General features: G+C 42.6%; 1 protein-coding gene across 1 annotated transcript in view; it reads right to left on the bottom strand.

Annotated features, from left to right (window-relative positions):
* Window positions 1–4,971: 4,971 nt before the first annotated feature.
* Window positions 4,972–9,124, bottom strand: part of LOC126262642 (uncharacterized) — a 358,396-nt gene continuing 354,243 nt past the window's right edge. Inside the window, exons 7-8 of the mRNA XM_049959403.1 lie at window positions 7,932–7,971; window positions 4,972–6,728 (exon numbers count right to left, since the gene is read on the bottom strand). The gene's annotated coding sequence lies outside the window, so the exon portion shown is untranslated. The remainder of the gene's footprint in view (window positions 6,729–7,931; window positions 7,972–9,124) is intronic.

The following is a 9,124-nucleotide window of genomic DNA, read 5'->3' as shown; positions in this document are numbered from 1 at the left end:
GTGAGCGTTCATCCTCGATAAACTGAGACCACAATTTGAATGAGGCGGTCTGATTTGCTGATTTCTCAGCGCTGCCTGTCCTGTGTGTCTACAAGGAACAGTGTACCACTCACAGTCATGTAGCACGGCGCAAGAATAGTTGCAGTAAAGGATTCTAATCTACAGGGACCCGAGACGAATGTCACGCCTCTCCAGTGACAATAGGCTTCAAACACGACATTAACTGCTGCTGTCAGAGAATGCAGACTCATCTCAAACAGTTTCCAAGTAAATCCTGCGAAGGGAACTGCGTGCAGTGGACATTTGGAGTCAGTCACGTAGCGAAAAACCCGTTGATCGCAGCAGCACATGAAACTGCCCATCTTCATTTGACCAAACGACACTGGTCACGTCTGGAGACTCGTGGAGTGGCGATACTGTCTGTTTTCAAGTGGTGTAAGATGTCGTGTGCAGCGACAGTCTTACGAGGCGTCTGATCCGCTGTGTGTGGAAGGTGATGTTCAGTGCGGAGTTGGTTCTCTGATGTTGTGCAGCTATCATGTCAACGTGAACATGGACGAGGATGTTTATTTGAACATTATCGGTGACCAAAAGTTGCCTTTTCTTTTACTTCTTCACGATGAACATGCTGTAAAATTTCTGTTCGTAGGTCCGGTGTGATTATTACCTAACAGACAGGAAAGATTGCTTTCGAGTTACATTGTTTCTGAGGAGTCCTAGTGATGATGTGTGCCTGTGCATTTAGTATAGTGCAGTACAAAAGGTAGTTTGCAGTTGCACCTAAATTTATATCTGTAGTCTGAAAGCCACCTTAAGGTGTGTGGTGGAGCGTACTTTGTGTGCCACTGTTCTCCCCCGATTTCCTGTTCCAGCCGCCGAAGGTTCGCGGAAGGACGTTTGCTGGTATTCCTCCGTGTGGGATAGAATCTCACTGATTTTATCTTAGTTGTCTTTTCGCGAGCCATTTGTCTTTTCGCGAAAGAAACGTAGAAAAAAAATGGTTCAAATGCCTCTGAGCACTATGGGACTCAACATCTTAGGTCATAAGTCCCCTAGAACTTAGAACTACTTAAACCTAACTAACCTAAGGACATCACACACACCCATGCCCGAGGCAGGATTCGAACCTGCGACCGTAGCAGTTCCGCGGTTCCGCACTGCAGCGCCAGAACCGCCGTGGCCGTCACCGCGGCCGGCAGAAACGTAGAAGGAAACAATATATTGGTTGTCTCTTCTAGGAACATGGGCTCTCGGAGCTTTTGCAGAAGACCATACCGTGATGCAGAGCGCCTCTCTCGCAGCGTGTGCCACTGGAGTCGGCTGACTAGCTTCGTGTCGCTTTCGCGCTTACTAAATGAACATGTAACGTAATAAGCTGCTCTTCTTTGGACCTTCTCTATCAGTCCTACCTGGCACGGTTCCCACACTGGCGAACGGTATTCAAGTATTGGTCAGACGATTGTTTCGTAAGCTACCTTCTTTCCTGATGACCTATATTTCCTGAGAGTTCTTCCGATGAATCCTAGTTTGGCATTAATAATTACTCGCGTTTAATTTTATGTGGTTCAAATGTTCAAATTCATGTGAATTTCTAAGGGACCAAACTGCTTAGGTCATCGGTCCCTAGACTTACAAACCACTTAAACTAACTTATGCTAAGAACAACACGCTCACCCGTGCCAGAGGGAGGACTGCACCCCCGGTGGGAGGCGATTTTTTTTTTTTTTATCATTCCACTTCAAACGGCTCCGTATGCATCTTCCCAGATATTGTATGGAACATATCGCTTCCAGTAATTGTTCTGAAATCGTCTAATTATAAAATGAAATTTATTTCTCTCTTTGTATTTGCGAGACATTATGTTTGTTTACGTTGAAATCAGTTACATTCCAGCACCAAGCGACAATCCACTGCAGGTTTTTCCGCATTTCGCTACAATTTTCTAGCGCTGTGCCTTTTCTGTATACAACAGTATTATCCGCGAAAAGCCTCGTCGAACTTCCGACTTTATCTATGAGGTAATATATGTATGAGAGAGAGAGAGAGAGAGAGAGAGAGAGAGAGAGAGAGAGAGAGAGAGAGAACAGAGTGTTAAAATCACACTGAGAGGACAAAATCCATGGGATACGTCCTAACACCATGTCGGACCTTCTTCTTCCCGGCGGAGTGCAGCTACTCGACGTGGCATGCACTGGACAAATCGTTGGAAGCCCCCTGCAGAAATATTGAGACACCCTGCCTCTAAAGCCATCCATAATTGCGAAAGTGTTGCCGGTGGAGCATTTTGTACGTGAACTGACCTCCGGATTACGTTCTATAAATGTTCGAACATTTATAGGACGTAATCCGAAGGTCAGTTCATGGGATCCAAGTCGGGCGATCTGGATGGCCGTATCATTCGCTCGAATACTCCAGAATGTTCAGATAAGGCGCATTGACAAGCATAAACATTCCATAGTTGTCTGGGATCATGAAGTCCTTGAACTGCTGCAAATGGTTTCCAAGTAACTGAACATAAGCATTTCCAGTCAATGATCGGTTCAGTTGTGTCAGAGGACCCAGCCATTTCACAGAACACATCATTATGGAACCACCACCAGCTTGAAGTGTCTTGTTGACAATCTGGGTCCATGATTTCGGGGGTGTCTGCGCCACATTCGAACGCTACTGTCAGCTTTTACCAGCTGAAATCGGGACTCATTTCACCAGGCCTTGGTTTTCCAGCCCTCTAGCGTCCAACCGGTATGGTCAAGAGCCCAGGGGAGGTGCTGCAGGGGATGTAGTGCTGTTAGCAAAGGCACTCGCCTCGGTCGTTTGCTGCCATTGCCCATTCTCGGCAAAGTTAGGCGCACTGTCCTAACAGATACGTTCGTCGTAAGTCTCTCACTGATTTCTGCGGTTGTTTCACACAGTACTGCTTGTCTCTTAGCACTGACAAATCTATGCAGTGGCCGCTACCCTCGGTCGTTAATTGGAGATTGTCGGCGGATGCCTTGTCTATAGTATTCTCGGCACGCTTTTGACACTGTGGACTCGGACAGTCCCATGTGTATGTATCCAAGTTCAAGTTCTATTTATTCTGTCGTGCCGCCATAATCATGCCGGAAACCTTCTCATATAAATCACCTGACCACAAACGATAGCTCCACCAACGCACTGCCACTTTATACATTGTGTATGGAATACTGTCGCCATGTGTATATGTACGTATCGCTATCTCATGTCTTTTCAGTGTGAAGGTCCTAAAACACTCCAAAGTTACTTTTATGTCTGAAGACTCCTCTCCGTTCCGAATGACATGCTGTTGTCTGTTTGCAAGAAATTCTTCAGTCCAGTTACAAAGTTGGTCTCATATTCCGTACGCTCTTTTTTTATTCATCAGACGGCAGTACAGAACCGTATCTGACACCTTCCGGAAGTCATGGAATACGGCGTCTACCTGGACTCTTACACCTATCGATTTCATTGTCTCGTGGACGAAAGGAGCAAGCTGGTGTTTGCATGATTCTTTTCTTCGGAACCCATGTCGATTCCTACATATGACATTTTAAATCTCCAGAAACATCATATCACACGAGCATAAAACTTGTTCCAAAATTCTACAATGGACCGAAGTCACAGATATAGGCCAGTAGTTTTGTGCGCCTGCTCGATGAAATTTCGGGCATACGGAAATGTTCTGTGCTTTCTTCCAAAAATTAGAAACGCTTCGCTCCACTAGAGACCTGCGATACATTCCCGCTACAAAAGTGCAGAGTTCGTTGGCATACTCTGTATAGAATCGAACTTGTGCTCCGTCAGGTCCAGTGGCCTTTTCTCTGTAGAGCGGTTTCGGTTGCTTTTTTATCACTTGTTAACGTACTGCCATTCTGTCGTTCGTGTGACAATTTGAAGTGCAATCTTCCTCTGTGAACCATTGTAGAAAAAGACGTTTAGTATTTCGGGATTTTCTGTGACATTCTCTGTTGCAATCATAGAGTGCCTCGACGGATGGCATTTATTCGTTTACTGATTTAATACAAAACCAAAATTTCTTAGGATATTCTGTCAGTCACGACGGTAACCCCGAACATTACACAGGGTCCTGTGTACTGACAGAGACTTCCCTGCGTCGCAAGGAACGTTATCCCACAAACTGAAAAGCTGAAGGGGGAAGTACTTTAAGAAAGACGAATATCCCTTATTCCCTTTCATATCAGTCACGTAGGGAATATGAACATAAAATTAGGCACACACATAAGTAATCATTTTCCAGTTCCCCGTTCCATTCGCGAATGTAATGTAGAAATCGAACATACTCGGTGTTCTGGTTAGAGTCCAGATATCGTGTCAGTGACGTGATACGGCGCGTCAAGAAAGAAGGCCCAACTCCGTGTATAATGTCAATTGTATCACCCCAGTAGTGTATACACCTTCATGAATTAGTGTGATTTTGATTTTAGTGTGTCGACTGTGGCGATAGAAATGTAACCCTTCAGTGCTGTTGCCTCCATGACGCCGGGCACTGATAACTTCGGGAGTAGATTACTTTTCTTCGCAGCACCCGTGCTGTTCCCACAGTAATTTTCCACTCAGCTGCGTCTGTTGTTGTCTTTATTTGCAATCGTCTTCGAAGACTTTCGCGGCTGCATCTTCTCTACGTAGGCACTGTTATCGAAAAGAATAAACTCGCAAGTATATTTTGTTGCTGTGATACAGAACTGTTCAAATTAGTATTATATCTTTCACATAAGAATTTATCGTAACATCGAACTTTTACTACAAACCTTTATCAGTAATTTTCCGTTACATATAGACGGCATACGGCAGCAGCGTCTGAAACCAGTAGCGTTATAATGAGAGTATCTCACTTTATTAGGTCTACATTTTGTTGGGATTATGATACTTACTGTTCTTGATGCAGTCTTTTCCTTTTGGTGGCTTCTTCCCTATAACCAATTTGTTGTTTAGAAAAGAAACAAGTAAACGGAATGGTTTTGAACTTTTTTTTTACTAAATAAACATTTTGTAACGAACACACACGTACATTTCTTATTGGGCTAATGTGAATGGCAGTGCATTACATGCCAAACAGATCAATCAAACAATGGTTGCTTACAGTATGTGGTTGTGATATGCAAGTAAATGATATGGGTTTAGGGTTTCTTCTTTTAAAAAACCTTATACTCCGTACACACGACTCTACAGCCGAGTGAAACGTACCTTTATGAACGTACTTACATTCCAATGTTCTAATCGCTATCTTAATTAACAAAGCGCTAGTACAGTTAACGTCGACAAGGGTTCAACATATTTTTGCTTGTATAGTGTGCAGAAGCATAACCAACATTGATAACTAGCATTTTTTTTAATCCTCCAAGCGTGACTGCGCGTCGATATTTTAACAAACGATAGGAGTTGTTATCCACGATTTAAGAAGAAGCGAAGCACATCATGAAATGATCCTGCACACAGTATAAAAAGAGTACGAAACGTCTACCAGTACCAGACGCCCGCCTGTGTATAGAACGCACAGGGCACGCGCCACAAAGTAGTTATTAATCCCTCCATTTGTTGGCTCTTATTAATCGACAAAATTTGTCCCACTATAATCTACTAATTGGCAAGCCAACGAACACCGGATTCCAGTTGGATGAGGATAACAAATCATCGTACAAACACAACATCACATTCATGCTCTATGTTACACAAACAGGGCCTCCCCTAAGCAGACTCTAAGGAGGCCATTGCACAAACACAGCTGAACGTAAGAACTTTATCAAAGAGTTTTTTTTTTTTCAAAACCGTTGTCATCAAAGTGTCAAAAATAAAGTCTCTATTACACAATAATACACAGGTAAAAAGGGTAAAGTGACTATGGAGAACCTTTATCCAGACAATGGGGACCACTTAGGACATAAGCTAATCCACGCCATGGAAGTGCTTAGTCAGTAGAAAAATAACAAATTAAACGAGTGTGACTACGAGGTAATTTCTCTCAGCCAAAATAGTGGCGCATCTGAGTAAACCCAAACAACCCTTTTCCACCCGAAAATCATATTTTCCTGAATTTGACGGGTCGCACCCAACCCAGCAGACCTACAGCCTGGTTTCAAAATTTACTCCTTTATCAATTTGGGTAAATGTTGCTGTGAAAAACGCCTCTAAGCAAGAATTATTGTAACTGCACACAGTAGTATGTACACAACAGCACAGAAGAAATACATCCCCAGAAGGAAGTAGAGGTACAAAAAAAATCCCTGTTCGTATTGCCCCTAATTTGATCGAAAATGCTCCCAGTGATACCACAAAATGTTGGCCTCAGTTGCTACACCAATCCACCGCAGCTGCCGTGCTGTGAATAGGCACTTGAGTTGTCCCGATGGGCCGGTTTCTGGCTTGTTCCCGTTGACACGTGACAAAAGCCACCCTCGCTCTGGAAGGCGCCGCTCTTATTGTCCGTTGTTGCTGCTCCCTCTTCTCTTCTTTTCTCTTCTCTTCTTTTCTCCCCTCCTGCGTCGCGCTCTTCTCGTCTCGCTACTGTATTACAAAGAGACTTGTGTCCGGTCCCCAAGCTCCGCACGTGCGGGGACGTGGACCACAGCTATCACCACCTACGCCTACTGATTTGAGTCCATCTGTTGTTGGAAACTAGCAACTATCCGAGATAAAAGTTGCGTTGCCGGCTGGTAGAGGGTACCGCTAGCCAGTCGGACTTCACCCTGCAAGGCACTGGACCAGGCCTACCTCTGAAACAAACGAATGAGCAAGTTCAGTAAGGAAGCGATTTCATCTGTTCGAAAAGTTTTGCGAGTATAGCAATAGATAGCCAGATTTCTTTATGATAGGAGAAAAGAGGAAGAAAAAAAAAAGGTGGCATTCTTAAGCAACAGACACAGACTGTTACAATAAGGACTTTTTATGAACTCTGACTTGGAGCCCGCGGTCTGTTTTAAAAATTCCTTTTTCGTGCAGGACTGTCTTGATCACATTTGGTGGACTTATAACGGTTATTGATTTCCGCTCCTGTTAGTCGTCTTCATAACCAGTAATTTGTTAGGAAAGTAACACTTCAAGTGGTCATCTAGCGCTCATTCCAGTCACTTAAAATGAACTCAGTCAACACTTTTCTGCTGAATTGATTTTAAGAGACGGAGGTGGACGCTGGACCACTGCTTGACGTTTTACTGTCTTAACAAGGTACTGGTTCTGATAAGGAATAATAAGGGTCAATACCAGTCCTTAATCTTACTAAACAAAATCGAAGCAATTGTGAATATAAAAACATAGGGCCTTTCTAATATTCAAAAGCATAAAGAAGCTTCTCCAGATTGTTCCCAGAACCTGTTCCATTGTCATTTCGCTGCACTTTTTCACCACAGTAAAATATATGCTGTCACAGTATGCGTGAATTCGATAACTTTGAAAATAGTTCCATTTACTCTTGCGAACTTCAAAATTAGAAAACACTCAAATTTGAAGCCTTCATTCTCAGCAATACGGTATACAAGCGCACAAAAGTTGAAAGTTTTCGAATTTCACACAGTGCTGCGGCTGGAAACTGACCCCACATTGTTTCCCCTTCTTTGTTCTCTTTTCGTGGAAGAGCTCGCTTAAAGAACAAATGTTTTCCTCTTTCGTCTGACGATCCCGCCAAAGGGTTAAGTAGGAAGGACTCAAGGGCAGGGTGTGAAATGTTGGGCGAAATATTCCGATATAATATAGAAATCGTATGTACCACTATCTAAGAGATATTTTATTGAGGAAATGGAAGTTTTACTTTTAAACGGCACTTCAGTTAATGCGGAAAATTTTCTTACTGCACAGCACTATTTTACATCAGTAAAATTAATGCCTCAACTTATTAGGAGCTGTGAAAGACAAATTCTGTAAACATTAACTTCATGCGTATGGCGACAGCCGAATCAAGAACTTCCGTATGGTATACGTACCTAAACGAACCATTCGTCCTTCTGACTGGAGGAAATGTCGCTGAAAGAAAAGGAGAAAGGTTGATTGAACAGTCACATAGATTATGTATGATTGTACATCTAAAGTAATAATATTACGTTGTGCAGCTGTCGAAATAACTGAAATCAATCGCTTGTGTGTGTGAAGTCTTATGGAACTTAATTGCTAAGATCACCACTCCCTAAGCTTACACACTACTTAACCTAAATTATCCTAAGGACAAACACACACACCCATGCCCGAGGGAGGACTCTAACCTCCGCCGGAACTAGCGGCACAAAATCAATGACTTAAATTACAATCTAAGAAGAGCAGATAGCATATGCCCTCTCAATGCTAACAAAATGTTGAGATGCACAGTTAAAGCAACTATTAAAATAGGTCTACTGAGAACACTGAAAACAGCACAGCATTGTTGAAATGTGCAACACCGCCTTGATTTTCGTTTCTCATTTGTGAATCTAAGTACATCAGGTTGTCTGCCTTGCGGATTTTAATCGAACCTCATATTGTAACACCTATATACCATTACTAGTACCCCCACTTTTTTCGTATGTGGCCCCCATATTCCTTGCAAATTTTCCTGTTTTGAACTGCTGTAAACTATAGACTTATCTGTTCACCATGTGGGATACAATGTAATCAAAACGAGGATAAATCTAAAATGTACCAGTGATTTGTTATCATTTAGAAAACTTAATAGCTGTTTAGCATCTATGTCACAAAACAAAAAAGAAAAAATTATTCTGTGCAGAGGAATACGGATAGGAAAAAGTGTGATAAAACAGATTTAAATTCGGAATATAATGATCGGAGAAACAATTCAGTAATTGTTTCCTTTTCGTAGAAGCACTCTTAGTAGCAAATAAATGTAACCAAAGAGTGGCAGTTGACAATCTGAAACTTACAAACCCTGGTGCAGATACCACTTTTTCTTCTCCAGTTCCAATGGAGTACTAGATATATGACTACTCTTGCGCCTGTGGACGATTCACAATCATTCTCTTTTGCATACGGCCCAAAAGAAAAAAAAATTGGTCTAACCAATGGTTCAAATGGCTCTGAGCACTATGGGACTGAACATCTGAGGTCATCAGTCCCCTAGAACTTAAAACTACTTAAACCTAACTAACCTAAGGACATCACACACATCCATGCCCGAGGCAGGATTCGA

Source organism: Schistocerca nitens, chromosome 6, assembly GCF_023898315.1.
Source record: "Schistocerca nitens isolate TAMUIC-IGC-003100 chromosome 6, iqSchNite1.1, whole genome shotgun sequence".
In the NCBI taxonomy this organism is placed as follows: Eukaryota; Metazoa; Arthropoda; class Insecta; order Orthoptera; family Acrididae; genus Schistocerca; species Schistocerca nitens.
This window is presented reverse-complemented; position numbering and strand designations above follow the sequence as displayed.